At 46.4% G+C, this 21229-nt stretch overlaps 1 protein-coding gene and 1 long non-coding RNA gene across 3 annotated transcripts in view; both read left to right on the top strand.

Annotated features, from left to right (window-relative positions):
* Positions 1–21053, top strand: part of LOC127602179 (uncharacterized) — a 56743-nt gene extending 35690 nt beyond the window's left edge. Inside the window, exon 4 of the long non-coding RNA XR_007962716.1 lies at positions 20951–21053. This is a non-coding gene — a long non-coding RNA (uncharacterized LOC127602179). The remainder of the gene's footprint in view (positions 1–20950) is intronic.
* Positions 1–21229, top strand: part of gas1a (growth arrest-specific 1a) — a 134831-nt gene that overhangs the window by 27807 nt on the left and 85795 nt on the right. The window lies entirely within an intron of this gene.

Here is a 21229-nt window from a genome sequence, read left to right as displayed (position 1 = left end):
TATTTTTTTTACGCTCAGGCCAACAGTGGCTCGGAGGGTTTGACAGCCGGCCAAGACGGAGAACGAATCCTTCAGCTGACTTTATTTTTATGCGGCAAACCGCAGTAAACAAACAAAAAAGCACATAAGTGCTTCATGAACTAGCCTCGAAAACCAAAAGGCTAAAAGCGGTTCTGCAGGAAGTCTTTTGGATCACACAATTATAATGAGCCTCCATTTCTTTTTAGCTTGTTCTATAAAATGTAGCTACTATTTGGTAACCAAAGCAATCTGACTTGACATATAGTTCCATGAGTGCATCATACTGTACAATTTAGCATGTTATTTGTAGCCTGTAGCTCACTCAAGAGGGGGGGAATAAAAAACCTCAAAGAACAAAATGTACTGAAGAGGTTGCGATGAAGCGACACTATGCAGTGGATTTGATTATGTTTTGAGGAAAATAAATATGCAAGTGATAAGAATGTTACACTTGACCATCTCAAGATTTTAATGATTGTTTGTGATCCTGCATCAGCCAAAAATCCGAATACAAAATCTGTGCATTTTTAAGAGATATATGTCAGGATGCTGTAAACACCTGCCATCTACTGTAGTGGATGTGTAATTACACTTCATTCTCATTTATTTATTTAGTTATTTATTTATTTATTTATTTATTCATTTATTCATTCATTCATTCATTCATTCATTCATTTATTTATTTATTTTTTAAAGGCGCATTTTCCTCTGGTCTCAAATGCCCTACAAAGAGCAATGCTAACCATTAGCATGTCAGTGCCGTTTTGCACTTTTAGTATTCAGCTCAACACAGTTGCCTAAAGCAAACCTATGTGGTTGTTTTAAAAACGCAATTTGTAATTCTCGATTTTAATTCTAGTTAACTGGTTAGCAGTCAACTTTAACCGACAGTTTAACTGGGGATCTGTTGTTTGAGGGACACCACAACGCAGATGCTATAAGTTAGCCTCACTTTGGAGTTTTGCACTGTTTGTTAGCGTTAGCGAGCGAACTTACAAAAACCTTTAATTTAGTTTAATTGAATTGAATGGCAACAGATGGAGATCCAAGCTAAGGGTAAGAGCATTTCGTCATTCTGCCTAGATAGGCGAACAAAAACACATATGTGCTAATAATCATTTTCGAACCAATGGGGTGACAGTTCTCGCAGCACACATGGCAATCTCTCACAGCAAAGGAATGCGCGGTCACTGTCAATGAAGTTCCAAGCGTCAGCGGTCGTGTAAATCTTTGCTTCGGGCCCAAATGGGCAACATACGACACGTATAAAGCTTCCGTTTTGCACAATCCATGTCCTATGTGCTGTGGCTCACACATACTTAGTATAGGCACCAGATAATTACCGTACAATAGCAGGTTTATGTTCACGTCGCATGTCAGTGTAAAATTGCGCTGGAGGACATGTTTAAATTAGCTTTTAGTGCGACAAACCCGCACTCACACATGCCCTTATTTCTTGCCAGACACTCTCCGCGGACAAATTGTCTTTGTTTTCAGAGGTTTTGGAGTCACCTATTATGAGGACTAAAGCTAACAACATCTGGACTCACTAAAGCTCTATTAGCAACTCGCTTATAATTGGCCTTGACCTCTTATACCGAAAGGTCATTGGTCAGAAGAGGTTGGCTAGTTTAGGAACAGGAAAATTAACATCCTGTTATTCAACAAAAATGACCGCACTAAGTGCAAAGTTAACTGGCGGTCATTAGGAAACATTGAATCCGCACAGCTGCTTTTTTTGGAAGCAGAAAGGGGGATTCAACGCAAATATTAAAATCAGCCTTCGTTAAGGACTTTCACCCTTCTTTGATACACCCTCTCACAAAGGTTTTTGTTCCCGGCTCCAAATGAAATCATAAACTTTGACCGATATCTTTGAAGCTCGACACAGCCCGCAGCGAATGGAAAATGTCTGACTGGGACGACTGCTCGCTGCTGCTGCTGGCGTACGTACGTGAGACGGAGAAGGCCCGAGGCCCGCTGCTCTGCTTTTCTAACTAAGTCCATATGCAACGGCTGTGGACATCTGAGCCGAAGGGATGCTGGAAAAACTTCGCATCTCCAGTCGATGAAGTTAGCAGCAACAACAGTTAGCTTGATTGAAAAATAGCAGGTCATGTGTTCTGGATCCCCCACGGGACAGTACATCTGGATAAATGCAGAACTCTTCTTGTGCTGATACGCCACCCGATTCAAAATGTTTGTAGAAATCGGTTCTTGTTTTTGCAGAAAAATATTTGTCATTCATCTTCCGAGCCGCTTGATCCTCACTAGGGTCGCGGGGGGTGCTGGAGCCCATCCCAGCCGTCTCCGGGCAGTAGGCGGGGGACACCCTGAATCGGTTGCCAGCCAATCGCAGGGCACACAGAAACAAACAACCATTCGCACTCACACTCACACCTAGGGACAATTTAGAGTGTTCAATCAGCCTGCCACGCATGTTTTTGGAATGTGGGAGGAAACCGGAGCACCCGGAGAAAACCCACGCAGGCCCGTGGAGAACATGCAAACTCCACACAGGGAGGCCGGAGCTGGAATCGAACCCGGTACCTCTGCACTGTGAAGCCGACGTGCTAACCACTGGACTACCGGGCCGCCCGAAAAATTTTTTGTTAACGAGCAAATTAAAAGTAATAACAAAAAAAAATGCAATTTGTTAGCATACGAGATGTAATATTTGAGTGACTAATCCCTACTTTTAAAGCTCAGACGTGTACATTTGCATACGTTTTGGTGCTTGATCCAAATAAGGACAATTTGGCTCTCGAGGCCATTCCAGTTTCTTCTATTTTTGACTCGATCGAAGTCGTAGAGTTTTGTTTTGCTTTGGGTTGGTTTTTTTTTTTTCTTTATGCCCCGAATGAATTCTTCTTTGGGAGCGCACGTTGGTGAAAGGGCTCTGCTGGCACCGAGATGTTGTGTGTGAATGAGCCTGCTAAGAAAGCCTACAGCAGGTAACAAGGACCCACTGCTGAGAGACAGATGGCTGAGCTCGACAATAAGAGGCCCGTGTGCATCAGCGGGTGCGGGTGCGGGTGCGTGTGTGCGTGCGTGCGGGGAGGACTCGCTTGTATTCTTTGCGTATAAATTTCTCCAGTGAGTAATCAAAGGATGGGCTGTGAATGACTGTTTCATTGAGCGAAGGATCTCTTTGCAGGGTTTACTCGCTCTTTGCTCTCCAATGAGTCACGGGCCCACGTCTGAGGCCACTCAATTAAAAGAAGAGCGGCACAACATGGCTTGACGGGTTTCAAGCGCAATCTCGAAACTTCCTAAATTGCACTCAACGTTAACCATGTGGTGTGGACTGAATGTGAAGTGGCGTTGTTTTATTTGACTTTAAAACAAGGTTGCGGCCCGGTAGTCCAGTGGTTAGCACGTCGGCGTCACAGTGCAGAGGTACCGGGTTCGATTCCTGCTCCGGCCTCCCTGTGTGGAGTTTGCATGTTCTCCCCGGGCCTGCGTGGGTTTTCTCCGGGTGCTCCGGTTTCCTCCCACATTCCAAAAACATGCGTGGCAGGCTGATTGAACACTCTAAATTGTCCTTAGGTGTGAGTGAGAGTGCGAATGGTTGTTCGTCTCTGTGTGCCCTGCGATTGGCTGGCAACCGATTCAGGGTGTCCCCCGCCTACTGCCCGGAGACAGCTGGGATAGGCTCCAGCACCCCCCGCGACCCTAGTGAGGATCAAGCGGTCCGGAAGATGAATGAATGAATGAATGAATAAAACAAGGTTTCATGCCGGAGGCTGATGAGTGATAAACTTCCCACTGAATCATGACATCGAGGCGAGTTGTTCTTCACGGAGGATAAAGAAACTATGACACAAAATCATGTCATCGTGCCTCTCCCTTGCTGCTTTGTTTTCAAGCCGTTTTTTCAAGGGTCGTAAGATGCTAATAATTAGCATCACCACGAAGCCGACCGAAAGGCTAAGCTTTCCCAAAGTTTTATGTTTCATCTCGAAAGCAAACAAAATTCTGGATAGAGTTATCCGAGACCTTTGTACAGACTGATAGGGGAGAGGTGTAATGCTGCAACACAGAAGCCCCCACATGGAGTTTGTGACCTCACTCAAAAGATTCCCTTCATCCAGATGGAGGTGATTGCTAAATTGGACAGCGGACTGGAAATTTGGCCTCATGACATCACGCCATTGTTCTCAATGCCTGGGAAAAGGACGGCGCAACGCTGGAAGTGACTGTGAAGTACATTGCAAACAGCTGCGTCCGGACAGGGAGAGGATACCTAGCGACAATTTGGAGCGCGTCCTAAAATTTCACAGCTGATCGATGATGCTGTAAACAACACGCAAGAGGTGACGGCATGCGGGCAGCGGAACGCAACTTTTTTTTTTCTTCTTCTTCTTCTTCTTCTTCTTTCCCGTCTGTGATTACAGCAAAGGAGCATGAATAGCAGTGGAGCATGCAGGCGTAGCGCGGATGATGACTGAGGAGCTGAGATTGTAGGGCTCCAGTCTCTGTAATTGATATACTGCAACCTCCATACCCGCCCCCATCCCACCGCCCCTCTTTTTTTTTTGGGGGGGGGGGGAATCTCCAGCAAAGTCAAGCCTCATCCACTTTGGAACACTGCCAGCGAATTAGTCATCGCTGCAGATATCTGGGCCGACATGGAATCATATGGATTACGCATTTTCTCTCTCTCTCACACACACACACACACACACACACTCTCACACACACACACACATACACACCATGGTGCCTGAAGGGGCTCGGCTATTTTCTGGAAGTGAGCTAGCCCACTGCGGTGGCTCTCCGCACTAAATTTTTTCGAGGCTAACCAGTGTTTGCTTTGTGGAAATCCCGTTGGCACGGCGAGAGGCGGAATAGATGCCACCCCCCCACCGACCCCCCCTCCACTGCGCGGTCACGTGTTTCCTTCATGTTTTCAGTTCGACATGTGCCGCGACAGGGCCGGACACAATTCTGCCTTTCTTTACGACTTAAATAGGCCGAGCGATGCCAGAAATCATTTTTTTTTACGTCAGTCTTGTTTTGAGCTGGAAGGGGGGGGGGGTGCGCCACCGGGGTGCTGAAACGCATCTTCACACTGAGGAATCAATAAAGTCTTTCAGGAGTTTCGATGGGGCAGGAAGGAACTCGAACCTCTCAGGAATCAACCCGGCAACCTTGCAGGCTTAAAGTGAAAGTTCAGCCAGAGTCGGGGGCCCCCGGTCTCATCTGGTTTCGATTCCCCCCCCCCCCCCCCCCTGCCCGGTCCAATGAAACCTGAGTGGCTTTAGAGGAGAACTGAATTATGGCTCCATCAATAAATATAAATACCATCTTCCCCCCCCCCCCTTTTGAAGCTCCCTCCGTGATGGAAAGTGGGACGGCGTCACGTGTTAAAAATTATTAGCCGATTCCTCGCCACAAATTTCCCCCGAGGTCCGCGGATGGCGGTGACTTTATCTATTCTGACAGCAAGCGGACCGAGTGTCACAACTATTTTCTCATCCAACTCGCACTTGAGAGAGAGAGAGAAAAAAAATGGGACAAAGGTCAAGCGAAAGCAGACGATTATTCCCGTCTATGAGGGGGCTAAAGGGGAAAGATTTCGTGACCATGGTGGATAATTTTACCAGCTGGTGAAGAGTCAGCTCTTGGAGGATCCTATAAAGCATGTGGATAAGCCCCCCCCCCCCCCCCCCCTTTTAATCGTGCCTCTCACGGAACAAGATGTTTTTTTGGAGGCGGAAGAATTAGCCTCGGGACAAGAGGAAGTTTTGTCTTTTTTTTTTTTTTTTAACATTAGATGAAGATGGAAATGGTCCCAGGGCGGCCCGGTAGTCCAGTGGTTAGCACGTCGGCTTCACAGTGCAGAGGTACCGGGTTCGATTCTAGCGCCGGCCTCCCTGTGTGGAGTTTGCATGTTCTCCCCGGGCCTGCGTGGGTTTTCTGCGGGTGCTCCGGTTTCCTCCCACATTCCAAAAACATGCGTGGCAGGCTGATTGAACACTCTAAATTGTCCCTAGGTGTGAGCGTGAGCGCGGATGGTTTTTCGTTTCTGTGTGCCCTGCGATTGGCTGGCAACCGATTCAGGGTGTCCCCCGCCTACTGCCCCGAAGTCAGCTGGAATAGGCTCCTAGTGAGGATCAAGCGGCTTGGAAGATGAGATGAGATGTCTTGTTGGAATCATCCATTTTTCCACCGCCACCGCCGCTTGACGGTGAAAGAAAAGGAAGTAGAAATGAGTACGCTTAAGATTGAGATGAGATTCCACCCCCCCTGGAAAGGTTTCCACCCTGCGGGGAATCAGCGGGAGCTTTGTATCGGACTAATGGCGGGAATGTGACTCCCCTCCTTTTGCTTCAAGCCCAATTACGGGCCTCTGCACTCCCGAGGTGCCCAATGGCAGGCTTCAACTTGTTCGAAGGTTGGGAGTGGGCTCGGGGGTGGGGGGGGTGAAACTGATCCAGTAACAAGGACGTTGGTTGGAAACATTTTTAGACATTCGGGAATTGGATTCGATTCATTTAATGTCAGGCTAGTTCGGCGACATTTGATGTGTATCAAATAATACTTTGACCGCTTTGCAAGAAAGGAGACATCGTCACGTCTCGGCCTCCCTTCTCTCCATGTCCATCCGTCTCTATCCGTCTCCCTGTCCGCCCACACCGTTTCCCCCCCTCCCTGTCATTTTCTGGCGAAAGTCGGGAATGCTGCGGACACATGCGTCTGCCGACACCTGTCCGCTGCTCATTTCTAACTTTTACTCGCCCGCTTTTCCAGGCAGAGCGCAGCTTTTATCTCCTCACTGATTGATTTCCATCCGTCCGACGCGCACCTTTTGGAACCGCTGATCAGATAGATGTCTTTTTTTTGGTGGGTGGGGGTCAAGTAAACCTGAGCTTTCAAGTGTTGCAGCAGATAGCGGAGAAGAATAAAGTTTTTCCTCTTGCGATACAAAATGGCGGCAATCGCCTGAGCCGATAAACTTGTTTGAATTCTCGGTCTGTCGTAACAGTCAGCTGCGGACTTCAGGAAAACTAACGACGTGACTAAAACTCACGTTGGGAAAACATTTTCATGGATGTAATGAAATAAAAATGAGAGTTAAAAAGAACAAAACCTAACGGGAGCGACATTTTTTTGGACCCAGTGTGGGACAAATAAAGGATATCTCATCTTATCTTATCTTATCTTATTTTATTTTACGTTTGCAGAACTATCTATAATTGTAGTGGATACGTATGCGATTTGAAATGCATTTATTTTGGTATTATCCGAGAGAGGGACCTTTTACAAGTGCCTGGGATTGAAGTTCTTTAAAATAAAAATAAAAAGCCCCGCCAGATGATGTTGCTCTTCGGCGACAAGTTTGCGTGTTTGACTTTTGGCTCGAATGGCTCCCCTGCAGCGGTCATTTTAAAATCAGTCTGAAATGCAAACATTCACATGTAATAATAATAATAATAATAATAATACATTTTATTTGAAAGCGCTTTTCATCCCACTCAAAGACACTTTACAAGAGCATAAAAACACAGAATAAAAATGTGCATTTAAAACAAGCATACATCATTTACAAAAGCACATTTAGATGAACAAAAGAAAAATGGGTAAAAGGGATTAAAAGGTATTAAAAGCATCGCGGAACAGGTGAGTTTTTAGGGATGATTTGAAGGATTGGAGGTCAGTACAGTTGCGGATGTGTTGTGGTAGAGCGTTCCAGAGGGTGGGGGCGGCGACAGAGAAGGCTCGGTCCCCCCCCCCAGGTTTTGAGCTTGGTCACGGGGATGGTGAGGAGGTTTGTGTTTGAGGAGGTCGGAAAGATAGGAGGCGGCCTGATTGTGAAGGCCTTTATAGGTGAGTAGGAGCAGTTTAAATTGAATAGGCTGGGGAACGGGGAGCCAGTGGAGGTTTTTAAGGACCGGGGTGAACGGGGGGTAAACTGAGAAAAACGAATACCAAAATGAAACTAAAAAAAAAAAAAAACGAGACTAAAGCTCAACATTTTTGAAACGACTAAAGCTAATAAAAACAATCCAAGCTAGCCTGAAAACAAATTCCAAACTTAACTACATTTAAAAAGCAAAACGAAATAAAAACTCACCGCAATGAAAATTCCCTCAATTATAGTAACCATGCTGTGTGCAAAAAAGAAAAGTTGACCAAAAAAACAAACCCACAAGTAATTGAACACACAAAACAGACGAATAAAATTGATTTATGAAGTCATGGGAACAAAGTGGTGCTACTGTACGAGAAACAAAAGACAACGACACGCCACTTGATCAGCAAAGCGAGACAATCAAATGCCTGGCGCGAACACACCAGCGTCGAAAAAGGGATCAAGCGCAGCACAAAAAAGCGGAAAACCAGCCCCATAAATACCACGACGTGCTTTGACAAGCGAGAGACGAGGGCAAAGCGGGCTGTTTTGCCAAAGGATATCGAAAAGACGCATTCCAAAGGCTCTTTGATTAGACTTTGGCTTCTCATTGAACTCAAGACAACATTTCCAAGATTGGCCTTTTCCTTTTTCTCTTTTTTTTTTTTTTTTTTGTTGGTTCTCTTTTTTTAATGACATTTAAGGACCCAGTTTGTGTTATGTGAGAGGACCTGCGTGATTTTTGCAGTGTTTCGTGTGAATGTATGGAGACCCATTTCCGTTTTTTTTTTTTTTTTTGCACAACTCATCAGGGTCGGTGGGAGGAGGGGGGGGGGGGACTCTCTCAGCTTACTGCAATTAAAATTTATTTCAGGCTCACAGGGAATCCTTTCACTCGCGAATAAATCCCAGTGAATTCCTCTGACAAGGTTTTTCCCTCCCTGTAATTATCCTCCAGCCCCCCCCCCCCCCCGCCCCCGTTCAACTTTTCGCTATTCCTCATAGTTTTGCACTTGTAATTAAATCATAAAACTACTACTGCAAGAAAGAAAAAAAAAAAAAAAAGATGACGTTCAATCACATGAATAAACTGCCTTGTGAATTACACCCCGGTCCTTTTTTTTTGAGGTCCGCATGGGGAAAAAACAAGTCATGAGAGCTCGTCAATATTTATGGAAGGAATTTGACGTTCTTTATTTGTATTTTGTGGGTGAGTATTTTTCTCCGGTTCCCATCAACCGCTTTTATTTTGATGGGTTTGCTCAAATCCATAATTCCGACCTAAAAATTGATTTTTTTTTTGTTCGCTTTCTGCTCACCATGTATGTAGCGTAGTTTTTTTTTCATTCATTCATCTTCCATACCGCTTGATCCTCACAAGGGTTTGCGGGTGGGGGGGGTGCTGGAGCCTATCCCAGCCGTTTCCAGGCAGTAGGCGGGGGACACCCTGAATCGGTTGCCAGCCAATCGCAGGGCACACAGAGACGAACAACCATCCACGCTCACACTCACACCTAGGGACAATTTAGAGTGTTCAATCAGCCTACCACGCATGTTTTTGGAATGTGGGAGGAAACCGGAGCACCCGGAGAAAACCCACGCAGGCCCGGGGAGAACATGCAAACTCCACACAGGGAGGCCGGAGCTGGAATCGAACCCGGTACTACTGCACTGTGAAGCCGACGTGCTAACCACTGGACTACCGGGCCGCCTAGTTTTTTTTTGTTGGGTTTTTTTTTCAATTATCTGTACAGTACTTCTTGATGTACTTTGGCGGCTTGTGAATCAAGGGCACCAACAAAACAATCGTGCAACCAAGCGAGAGTAGCCCAGTGTAACGTGACGCTTTGCTTTGCCGACGACAAGTTACAACAGGCCGGGCCGGCTCTTCTAATCAGATTCTCCTGATGGATCTGCAAAGTGCAGCTCCCGTACACACGAAGCTCTTTGTCGTCGCCGGCTCGCTCGCGATTGTCCGTTTCATATCTTTTTATGATTTTTTTTTTTTTCCGTGCACTTGTGGCCCGAATGCCTAATTTAACATGGCGCTTTTGTTGGCTGCTCTTTTGTCTCGAGCTCTTTCGAAGCGTCCAGCGGGTGCCGCCGCCGTGTTGTTCGGGTCCCGGGGGCCACTCAGTCGTCTCCCATTGTGCCCCCGTGACACCCGGGGTCCTTGGGCAAGGCATCAGAGCTGTCAGGTCTCTCTGTCACACTTCTCCCGCAGGCAAGATGTGGCCGGCCCACAGCACAGCGAGGGGCCCTAAAGCCCCAGGAAGAGCGCTCGTCTCCAAACATGCCTACCGTGGTTGTTTAGCAACCGACACTGCCTGTCAGCGTTTGTCGTTCCGCGCTTGGCCGCCGTGTGACGGAGCGCCGCTTTGGCGGGTTACAGCGACGCTAACCAAACAACACGACGGCTGCTTTTGTCACCGCCGCGAAGAGGAGGAGCGACCGGGAGAGCGCACCATGTGTCCTTTGATGGCACCTCGTCGTGGGAAGATCAAGTGTGCACGCAAAGCGACACGTCTCGCAACTGTGGCGTCATTGAAATCTGCTTGATTTCTCATTTTTCACATCGGTAATTATTTATTGTCAGCCACGCACCCGCTTCAAAGACGTTGGTGCCCCTCTTCCCGCTAGCTAGTCGCGCAGCGCATCCAAACAAGCGACCATCCACGCTGATATTTGCCCCTATGAGCCTTTAATAAGCAGAATATGGATGCTTTTGAAATATTTTGTTTTTGGAATGGAAGTTGAAGGAGGCGGAGCAAAACCCACCCAAGCACAGGGAGAGTTGAACCCACAATCTATTGAGTGCGAGGCAGACATGCTAACCACCACTGCACAGTGCCGCCACATGAAGTAAATTGCTTTGCCCCCATCTTGTAGCATTTTGGTTCCAAGCAACTATGTTGAAGTCAGTTGAAGAGCTTCGTTAAGAGTGCTTTGCCAAGTAACTATGTTGAGGTTAGTTGTGAAACTTCGTTTGTGGTGATGGCCACCATTTGGTAGCATTTTGGTTCCAAGCAACTATGTTGAAGTCAGCTGAAGAGCTTCGTTAAGAGTGCTTTGCCAAGTAACTATGTTAGTTGTGGAGCTTCGTTTGTGGTGATGGCCACCATTTTGTAGCATTTTGGTTCCAAGCAACTATGTTGAAGTCAGTTGAAGAGCTTCGTTAAGAGTGCTTTGCCAAGTAAATATGTTGAGGTTAGTTGTGAAACTTCGTTTGTGGTGATGGCCACCATTTTGTAGCATTTTGGTTCCAAGCAACTATGTTGAAGTCAGTTGAAGAGCTTCGTTAAGAGTTCTTTGCCAAGTAACTATGTTGAGGTTAGTTGTGGAGCTTCGTTTGTGGTGATGGCCACAATTTTGTAGCATTTTGGTTCCAAGCAACTATGTTGAAGTCAGCTGAAGAGCTTCGTTAAGAGAGCTTTGCCAAGTAACTATGTTGAGGTTAGTTGTGGAGTTTCATTTGTGGTGATGGCCACCATTTTGTAGCATTTTGGTTCCAAGCAACTATGTTGAAGTAAGTTCAAGAGCTTCGTTAAGAGTGCTTTGCCAAGTAACTATGTTGAGGTTAGTTGTGAAGCTTTGTTTGTGGTGATGGCCACCATTTGGTAGCATTTTGGTTCCAAGGAACTATGTTGAAGTAAGTTGAAGAGCTTCGTTAAGAGAGCTTTGCCAAGTAACTATGTTGAGGTTAGTTGTGGAGCTTCGTTTGTGGTGATGGCCACCATTTTGTAGCATTTTGGTTCCAAGCAACTATGTTGAAGTCAGCTGAAGAGCTTCGTTAAGAGAGCTTTGCCAAGTAACTGTGTTGAGGTTAGTTGTGAAGCTTCGTTTGTGGTGATGGCCACCATTTTGTAGCATTTTGGTTCCAAGCAACTATGTTGAAGTCAGCTGAAGAGCTTCGTTAAGAGTGCTTTGCCAAGTAACTATGTTGAGGTTAGTTGTGGAGCTTCGTTTGTGGTGATGGCCACCATTTTATTGCGTCTTATTGCCAAGAAACTATTTTGAAATAAGTTGAGCAGCTTCGCTAGCAGTGTTTTGCCACCATTTTGCGGCATCTCGCTGCCAGAGAACGATGTTGGTGTGAGTTGAGGAGCATGATAGGTAGTGCTTTGTCACTGTCACGTGGCATGTTGAAGCCAAGGAACTTCATTAGCCGTGCCGGAATCTTGATGCCAAGGAACTATGTTGAGGTCAGTTGAGAAGCTTCATTCGTAGAGTTTTGCCACTTTTTATGGCAGGGGTAGGGTACTCCGGTTCCTTGAGAGCCATATCCTGCCTGTTTTAGAGCCCCCCCAACTCCAACACACCCGATTCAATTGCTCAGGATCATTTCAAGCTAATACAGAGCTTGCTGATGAGCTGATCGTTTGAATCAGGTGCGTTGAGGTGGCGAGGGGTCCAAAATAGGCAGGATATGGCTCTCGGGTATTTATGGCATGATGATGAAGTTGAGGAGCTTCGCAAGTCGTGCTCTGCTGCCACCTTGTGGCATCTTGGTGTCAAAGAATGATGTGGAAGTGAGTTGAGGAGCTTCAACAGGAGTGCTTTAACCAGCCAGCATCTTGGTGCCAAGGAACTATGTTGAAGTGAGTTGAAGAGGTTTACAAGTATGGTTTTGCCGCCATCTTGTGGTATCTGTCGGCAATTAAAAGGCTTTCAAGTGGGGGCGTCAATTGCAGATTTTTGCTGTTCACGACAGGGCATCCAAAGGTACTCGGTGTAGCTTAGCTTGCCGTTAGGCTTTGGCCAAATAATCCTTTGAGGTCGCTCGTTTCAAAGTGATTCTTTTCGCTCTTCTCAGTCCGACTGTTGTTTGTACACAGAGGAAGTAACCACCGCACGAATGAATATATTCCCTCGAAGGAGGTTTTGCCGAACTCTGCCGCCCCTCAAACCGTCGCAGGAATAAGCCTCCACCAAAACCAAAAGAGCGTGACCAGATTCAATTCTCATGTTGATGTCATTCAACGAGGTGAGCTTGCGAACGGCAGCGAAAGAAAAGCCCGAGAGTAGCGGCGGCTTGGCAGCGACCCACCGAGCGGGTTTCCTCTTCCTTTCATCTCCTCTCTAATCTGGTGTTTGCACAGCTCTCCGTCTTGTCAACAGAGTTTGTTTCGCTTTTATACCCATCAATACGGTTGCGTCGCTCCCGCTCAAGGCATCGGATGCATCTCAAAAGGTTGCCGCTGAGAGATCGCCAGCCACAACATTTCCGCAGCCACGATCCTTCCCTTTTGTCGGCAAAACAATTAAAGGCCGCAATGAAAACGTGCTTTTGTCACTGGAAGTCGGCGAATTTGCTCTTCTTTTAACAGCGTCAAAAAATTTTGGGGGGGGGGGGTGAGGAGGGGGGGGGGGGCATGTAGTCCAGTGGTTAGCACGTCGGCTTCACAGTGCAGAGGTACCGGGTTCGATTCCAGCTCCGGCCTCCCTGTGTGGAGTTTGCATGTTCTCCCCGGGGACTGCGTGGGTTTTCTCCGGGTGCTCCGGTTTCCTCCCACATTCCAAAAATATGCATGGCAGGCTGATTGGACGCTCTAAATTGTCCCTAGGTGTGAGTGTGAGTGCGGATGGTTGTTCGTTTCTGTGTGCCCTGCGATTGGCTGGCAACCGATTCAGGGTGTCCCCCGCCTACTGCCCGAAGACAGCTGGGATAGGCTCCAGCATCCCCCGCGACCCTAGTGAGGATCAAGCAGTTAGGAAGATGAATGAATGAATGAGTGTTTAACATCTAAATATATACATATGTTTTTTTTTTTTTCACAGTTTGGTGACGTGGCAATAATATTAATTTAAGCGATCACTTTGACAACATTCCTGGACAATCACAATGTCCCATCACTGGTGAAGTATTTTTCGAAAAGCCCCCATGTAAAACCGGGGGCTTTTGATTAAAATTAATCAAATTGAAACACTGCAATGGAGTAGAATGCAATTTCCAGATTGCAAATGCTACAGTTCAGAGCCCAAAAAATAAAAAATAAAAAAGTCAGAAAAGGACCTAAAAAAATAATAATTGGGGGTGGGGGGGGGGGATCTCTGTAGTCTTTGCGGGCTACCGAATGCCTCTGGGCACCACATTGCTGAACGAGGGCTCCCTGTTAGCATTTTGCTACATTTTCATCAGTACACTACAACAAGCATCATAATGTGTGATTGTTCCCCCCCCCCCAAAAAAAAAGAAAGCTCAATGTACCATAAGAAAGTGCGAATGCGATCATGAGAGAGGACTGAACACCTCCAAGCGGAGCAGACCGAACGGGGAAAAGCCTTATTTTTCTTCCAGCTCGACAGTCCAATGAGTCATGTTGGAGCGTGTCGCCACCACGCAGACGTTTGACAGTTGAACATTAACGCTGACAATTCCAAAGACTAACTCGGGGTAATTAGGGGAGGCGATTCCGGACAGATGTGGACGGGTGGGCGGGGGCCGCTACAAAAGGCTCTATTATTGGGCTGGAGTCAATCCAGTCGCCTCTCCCATGACTGCGTTAAAAGTAGCCGACAAGTCGTTGGCAAAATGGTCTCTCTTTGCAGTCGAGTTGTTCAAGTTTATACAAGGCATGATGTCACTTTAGGGTGTGACATCACGTCAGGGTGCATTTAGTGTAGGGTGGGGGGGTGGGGGGGGGGGGCACGTCGTGTTGACTGCTGGGCAATTAGCCACACGGCGTACATTCCCAAACACTCAAACGGACGTCGCTCAGTTCAGCGTAGCAACTGGATATTTTGCCAACAGCGGGAATGTCAACATGAACAGGCGTGCCGCGTGTCTCCTCGGGCCCACTGTGGGCTCGTCAGGTGTCTTTCTGTCGGTGGCAGATCGCCTCCATGTGGAAAGGATGCAAAGCCCGAGTCACATAACGGGATTTTTGAAATGTACTCTGTTAAAACAAGCACACGTATTCAATGGTGTGATAAACGCATAGCCCAAAAAAGGTCGATTTGGTGTATATGTAATTGTAGAACATAATGTCTGTTGTTCTTGAAAAGTCATATATTCTTTATCCTCTGCGATTTACTAATATTAGGGCCATACTGATGAGCTGAAAAGCATTTTTGTTTTATTATTACATCAAGGAAGGGCGGCCCGGTAGTCCAGTGGTTAGCACTTCGGCGTCACAGTGCAGAGGAACCGGGTTCGATTCCAGCTCCGGCCTCCCTGTGTGGAGCTTGCATGTTCTCCCCGGGCCTGCGTGGGTTTTCTCCGGGTGCTCCGGTTTCCTCCCACATTCCAAAATATGCGTGGCAGGCTGATTGAACACTCTAAATTGTCCCTAGGTGTGAGTGTGAGTGCGAATGGTTGTTCGTCTCTGTGTGCCCTGCGATTGGCTGGCAACCGATTCAGGGTGTCCCCCGCCTACTGCCCGGAGACTGCTGGGATAGGCTCCAGCACCCCCCGCGACCCTAGTGAGGATCGAGCGGTACGGAAGATGAATGAATGAATGAATGAATTACATCAAGGAATATTAATGTGGTGACCACCATTTGTGCGTCAGTGGCACCCCAGCGCCCTCTACTGGCCAACCCCCACTGATAACATCATTCAACAGTTAGAACCGAGCAGAGGTCATGCACGAAAACAAAGCAAAGGCAGGGATTTGGCCCTAGAGGTGGGCCCCGTGCATTTTCAACCCCGATGTAACATGGTGTCCCAGTGTTGTTCTTGAACAAATCTCCGGGCTTTGTGGTGCTGATGCCCCGCCCCCTCTCGCTCCGCTCGTGTTGCTTATGTGCATTTTGACAAAGCAAGAGGTCCCGCAAACAGACACTTCCACACCTCTGTTAGCTACACCGCTCACCCAACTCGAGCATTTTCCTTTCAGCTGACAAAAATATACCACACACGCTACAAAGCTGAATAACGCAGAGTGGCCAGCGCCAATTTTAAGGAGCAGTGCAAGTATTGAGAGGTTGATATGAAAGATGAGAAAGCTCAGGCTCCTGTTCAATTAGAGGCCTTGAAATGTTTATAGGGTTTGTTATTTTATTTTTTCTTCTTCAAAGGGGCAAAAAGAAGCACCCCCCCCCCCCCCACCCCCCAACAAGCCAAGCAGCCTGGAACCTTTATGAAAGTGCCAAATATGAATCACGGCCCCATGAATGCCAGACAGGCCTTTCCTGTGTTGCTAGGAGAGCCCCTCGTACTGGAACCGGCCGGGTGGCAACAGGGGGGGGGGGGGGGGAGCACTTCAGCTGCCATATACACACAGTGCTGCGCACCAGATATGACTTGATGCTCCCATTCCTTCCCCACAGCCTGGGTGGTCCGCACTGGATTTTATACTGCCCCCTATTAGCACCATGAGCCGGTGATTTATGCAGCTGTCGGCTTCAACTTCATCAGGCCTGTCAGCCGACGGTGAATTGCGGGCACGCTGGTGAGGCCTTCTCGCCAAGAGCCTCCCACTTGAAGGTCAAAGTAAGCCACCCCGGAGAGGCTGGGGGTGGCGGGGGAGGAGCTGAGACCAATACAATTTGGATAAATCACAAGCGCTCTTAGCACCGAGGCCTGTGATGCGGCGACGGTCCAACCTAAACATCTGGCCATCTGCGCGTCAGGAAGGCACTATTTGACTCAAAGCAAGGTGAGAAAGAAGTCATTCACGACGCCCCAACGGGTGACCCGCTTTGTCAGAAAACACAGACTGTACAGTGCTTTCAATGACAGTGCTACGGAAGAGCCACAATATTTCCAGTATAGCTTAGCTAACGCCGGCATAACAAGCTAACCGTGTTCCCAGCCTCGGACTGACAACTGAAAGTCTGAGTGTTCAGACTTTTAGCGGAATCCCGGCGCGCTCCCGTCATCTCCGTCCGTTAGTGTAAGGTGGACACGAGACACAAACAACAACCAATACGTGAGAGCTAGCAAAGACGGAAACGGGCAACTTTGCAAACAATCATGAGAGAGTCATGGACGAAAGGGAAACGAATCCAGCTTGTGTTCCATAGCATAGCATAGCGTAGCTTAGCATGTTAAAGGATGGGACATTGTAGCCAAGCTCCCAAAATTTTTTTTATATTTTTCACTGTTTCTGTTTCACTTGTAAGTAAGAATAGTCTTAGCCGTTACTTTGCAAGTGATCACTCGGTTCAGTCCTGACTCAGGCTGCTTTCGTACATGTTTTCCATTGCATGGTGCTAACTCGTCTCAGTGTGGCTCAACGCTTGCAAATGCGTTTTTGGTGAGGCATCTGTGGTTCATAAAAGTACTCTCGTGAGTTTTTACCGCTGGGGAAAACCAATAGTTAAACTTCAGCACTTGTCAAAATAATAGTTGACAGTGTAATGATGTTGAAAGAGACAGCACAGTTGGGTCGCGGTTAGCACGTCGGCCGCAAATCTTTCCCGAGGTATTCTCCAGGTACTGCCGCTTCCTCCCGCATTCCGCAAACATTCTTGCTAAGACTCAAAATTGTCTTGACTCGAAAGTGTGAATGTGAGTGGTATTGGTTGTGTGTATTTAAGCAAATGGTTCGAAATCGAAACACAAATTTGGGGGGGGGGGGGGGCTTACATTCTTGAAGAAGTTGGCAAACAGCTCACTTGTGCCTTTTTCGGAGCTTTATTGCTGACTCTCGAGCGTACCAGTGCGCTGTTGTTGGTTTGCGCGTTGACATGATGCAGCTGTATTGTGTTTGTCGCTCCTCCAGACCTACATCATCGTCGTCCACTTTTACCGGGAAATGTTGGTGTTGGCCGCGTACGGGGTGCGAGTGCAGGAGTAAAGCCTCCCCCCCCCCCGGTGTGAAGTGGTTTGCCTAATTTATGCTGGTACATGAGCACATATATTTTGAAAACGTGAAGAAAAACAAACAACAACAACAACAAAAAGATGTTTCAATACGCTAGAATGTTCAAACGAGTCCCAATTAAAAGCGTATAATTTGGCGACATATAATGATATTAAAGACGGCGGGTCGTTTCGGCCGAGCCAAGCTAACTTAGCTGGCGGCTGACCATAATTTCGGGTTCGCTTGCGTTCCCGCACAGGCGTGTAGGTGTCGGGAAACTGTGCGTGCATTCATGTGTTGTGAATCGCGAATGGTTGGTCGCAATTCAAAAATGCCTTTCGGGAGTCCAGAAGCAACATGAGTCTGGCGTGAACTGGGACGGCGTCACTGCAGGCTTTTGGATGCCAGTGTGTGTGATTTTTTTTAAAATACAGTCTTTGGCCTACGTTATACACACGGCGACTTTCCAAGCGGTTGCGATGGTGACAAAGAAAACAGAGGCGCAACAAGCGTCTTTAACCGCAGGGAGAAAATGAAGGCAGTCAAGTCCCAAGTGAAGCTATCGAGATTTACAGGAATGGTTTGCAATTGGAAAATGCAATTATCTACTCTCTGGTAGGTAATTACCAGAATCAACGCACATTGTTTTTTTTCTGTGACAAGCACATGCTAATTAGCTTAGAATACGCATGTTGTTAAAATCGACATTGTCAACTCTATATTTCGTGTCTTCCAGCCGTCCTCCAAGCAGAAGTAGTTTAGTTTTATTGTTGGGGTTTTTTTTGTCTGTATGTGCCCTGCGATTGGCTGGCAACCAGTCCAGGGTACACCCCAAAATCAGCTGGGAGAGGCTTCGGCTCACCCACGATCCTACTACGGACAAGCGTTATAGAAAATGGCTGGATGTTCTTGCCTCGCAGGTGGAACGTCATTGATTTCTAGATGTTTTATTAGTGACGACATTTTAAATTATATTTTTTTCCGCACTATAAGTCGCTTGTTATTGACTGGCCTATTTTAAAACTGTTTTTGTAAATAGGGCGCACCACATTATAAGGCGCTTGGAATCAGAGCTACAATGGTGGCTGCACTTGCATCATACATCCACTAGATGGAGCCACGTTAAACGGAATACTCACTTCGTTTTCGATGTGCTCATTTTTGTGCGGATAATTTATCCGTGACACGCCCAAAAGTGTTGAAAGGTAGCTTGCTTTTTTTAAGATGACACATCTCATGTCGTTGTGAGTTATTTGAGGTCATCCAAAGTTACCTCCAATTTGTTCGATGTCGACTGAATTGTCATTTTCATTTCGCTTATTTTTCAGGCACCGCTAAACGAGTCCGCTGCTACGCTTTAAGAATCCCTGCTATATACAGAATATAAAAGTCTTGGATTAGTTGTTAATCCTTGACTTATTCCAGGAATTTATGGCCTTAAGATCTCCAGCAGCAAAGCAAGACTATTTATGTGATTGAATGAAACGCGTCGACGGAGTTCCACCCGCCGCATCATCTTAGTGACAGGCTGCTGCAGAGGGACCACTTGAACGTGTGGTACTTTGCAAATAAATGCACGCGAGTGAGGAGAAAGCGAGGTTTGCTCAGCTCACTGGAGCGTTGTGACCCTTCGAGTTGGGAGGCCAGACTGCCATTGAAGCATTCAGAGCGGATCCAACGGGGACTCCCGACTCCACCGCTGCCGTCTGTTGACACTCGTCTACTCCATCGACTCTTTCATTAACCCTTACCTTTGTGTTATTTTTTGTGTGTTTGTTAGTTGGTTCTTTTTAACTCCCACGCTTGCTTCATGATAACCTGTCATGATACCCGGTTCTTTTGTTCCCCCTTGTGGTGGGATTAGATACAGTAAAGGGGGAAAGGGGGTTGTGTTGTTCCAGGATTAGATGAATAATCCAAATGACAAAATGTAACGGGAAAGGGATTTCTAAATAGTGTTTAAAATACCACAAAACATAACTTGTCATTCCCTCTTCATGGCCAATTTATTTTATGATATATCATCATATCATAAAATATGTTTGAATTTCACATTTTCTTTCCCATGGGGGGGGCATGATTTTGTTGACGTCTTCTTTGAGCATCAAATTGAAGAATGATGCTCTTAAATTGTGTATTTCAACATCCTCACACCCGATTTCTAAACCCCCAACACACACACACACACACACATATAGAGGAAGAGCTAAATGACTCAGCACAAATGACGTCATTAGGCTAATTGTTCTGACCATGGGCTAATGTGTTTTTGTTTTTCACTCAAACCAAATCAACCCTGTTACTCACAAATAAGAAAACAAGTGTGTGTGTGTGTGTGTGTGAGTTTGTGTTAAAAAAAAAACATTCAGCATGGATTGCTGTTCAGTTACCGTGTGAAGCGTTTTTTTAAAAAAATATATCCCCACCCATAAAATTTAGTCCGGCTATACCTTTAACTGAATTTATTTGGTGCAGGAAACTTCCCCGAGGCCAACACCGCTGTCAGCCTCTCTTAATTTTTAATCACCTGTAAGTGTCAGAGCAGCCAAAATCAATGTTTGCCTTGGCCCGCGCTCACTTAACTTATCACGTCCTCCGAAGATGTGAAAATCTATTTACTCCAACTTTAAACTTAATGTGCCTACTTAAAGTAATGGGGCGCATTCGCATGACTTAAAGGGGACATTTCCAAATAAAACGGGAGGGGCGGGGGGGGGGGCACATCGTGAGGTCAGCAGCAGAGCAGTTGCTTAATTGCACATTTACCTGTTTACGGCCGAGTCTTGTGAAAATTAGTGACGCCATCTTGTACAATCGAGTGGTTTTGCAGTGGCTCTGACTACATTTTGGTTTCTGGTGGATAGAAACAGCGCCCACTAGTGGTGAGACAAAGTCCTAACGACAGGAATGGATGGATTGAAAAATTGATACATAGTATTAATTGATAAAGTGAGGGAGCGTAAAGAATGCATTTTAAATGATAGGAAACATCCACATTTTCTAACCTCTAGAAATGGTTGTGACTGTAAACTTTTTAATTCATGACACCACATTGTTTACTGGAGGATGTATTTCCTCTTATCTGGGACGGAGACCATGTCGTTGGTTTGTCTGCCTCACATAAGGTGTGAGCGGGAGTCAGCGTGGCTCGCGCTCATCTGCGACCCAAGGAGGATATATAATACAAATATCAACTAAGTGTTTCGCTAAAATGAAAAGAACTACATTTCATTTTGAGATGATATATTCAAAATAAATTTCATCTAAAAATCATCTAATTGTACACGTGTATTGACCATTCCATTTTTTCCCCCCACCAGAGAGTGTAATGTCGATGCTGTTCTTTGTCCGTGAAGACCGTTCTGACAGAAAGAGCCAACATAAGGTAATTTGAACACACACACGCACACAAATCAAGATTAGACCGTTTAGTTACCAAAATTGCAACTCATGTATAATTCCCTGAAACCAAAAAGACAACATAAAGAAATCAACCAGACTGACTTGTTAAACGCAGGAAATTTTTCAATTACAGTTGTAATATAGGAGACCAAGTTACACATGATGGCGCGCAAGTCACATGATCAATAACAGAATGCAT

Source organism: Hippocampus zosterae, chromosome 6, assembly GCF_025434085.1.
Source record: "Hippocampus zosterae strain Florida chromosome 6, ASM2543408v3, whole genome shotgun sequence".
Taxonomy (NCBI): Eukaryota; Metazoa; Chordata; class Actinopteri; order Syngnathiformes; family Syngnathidae; genus Hippocampus; species Hippocampus zosterae.
Note: the sequence above shows the minus strand (reverse complement) of the source record. Positions and strands in the feature narration are given on the sequence as shown.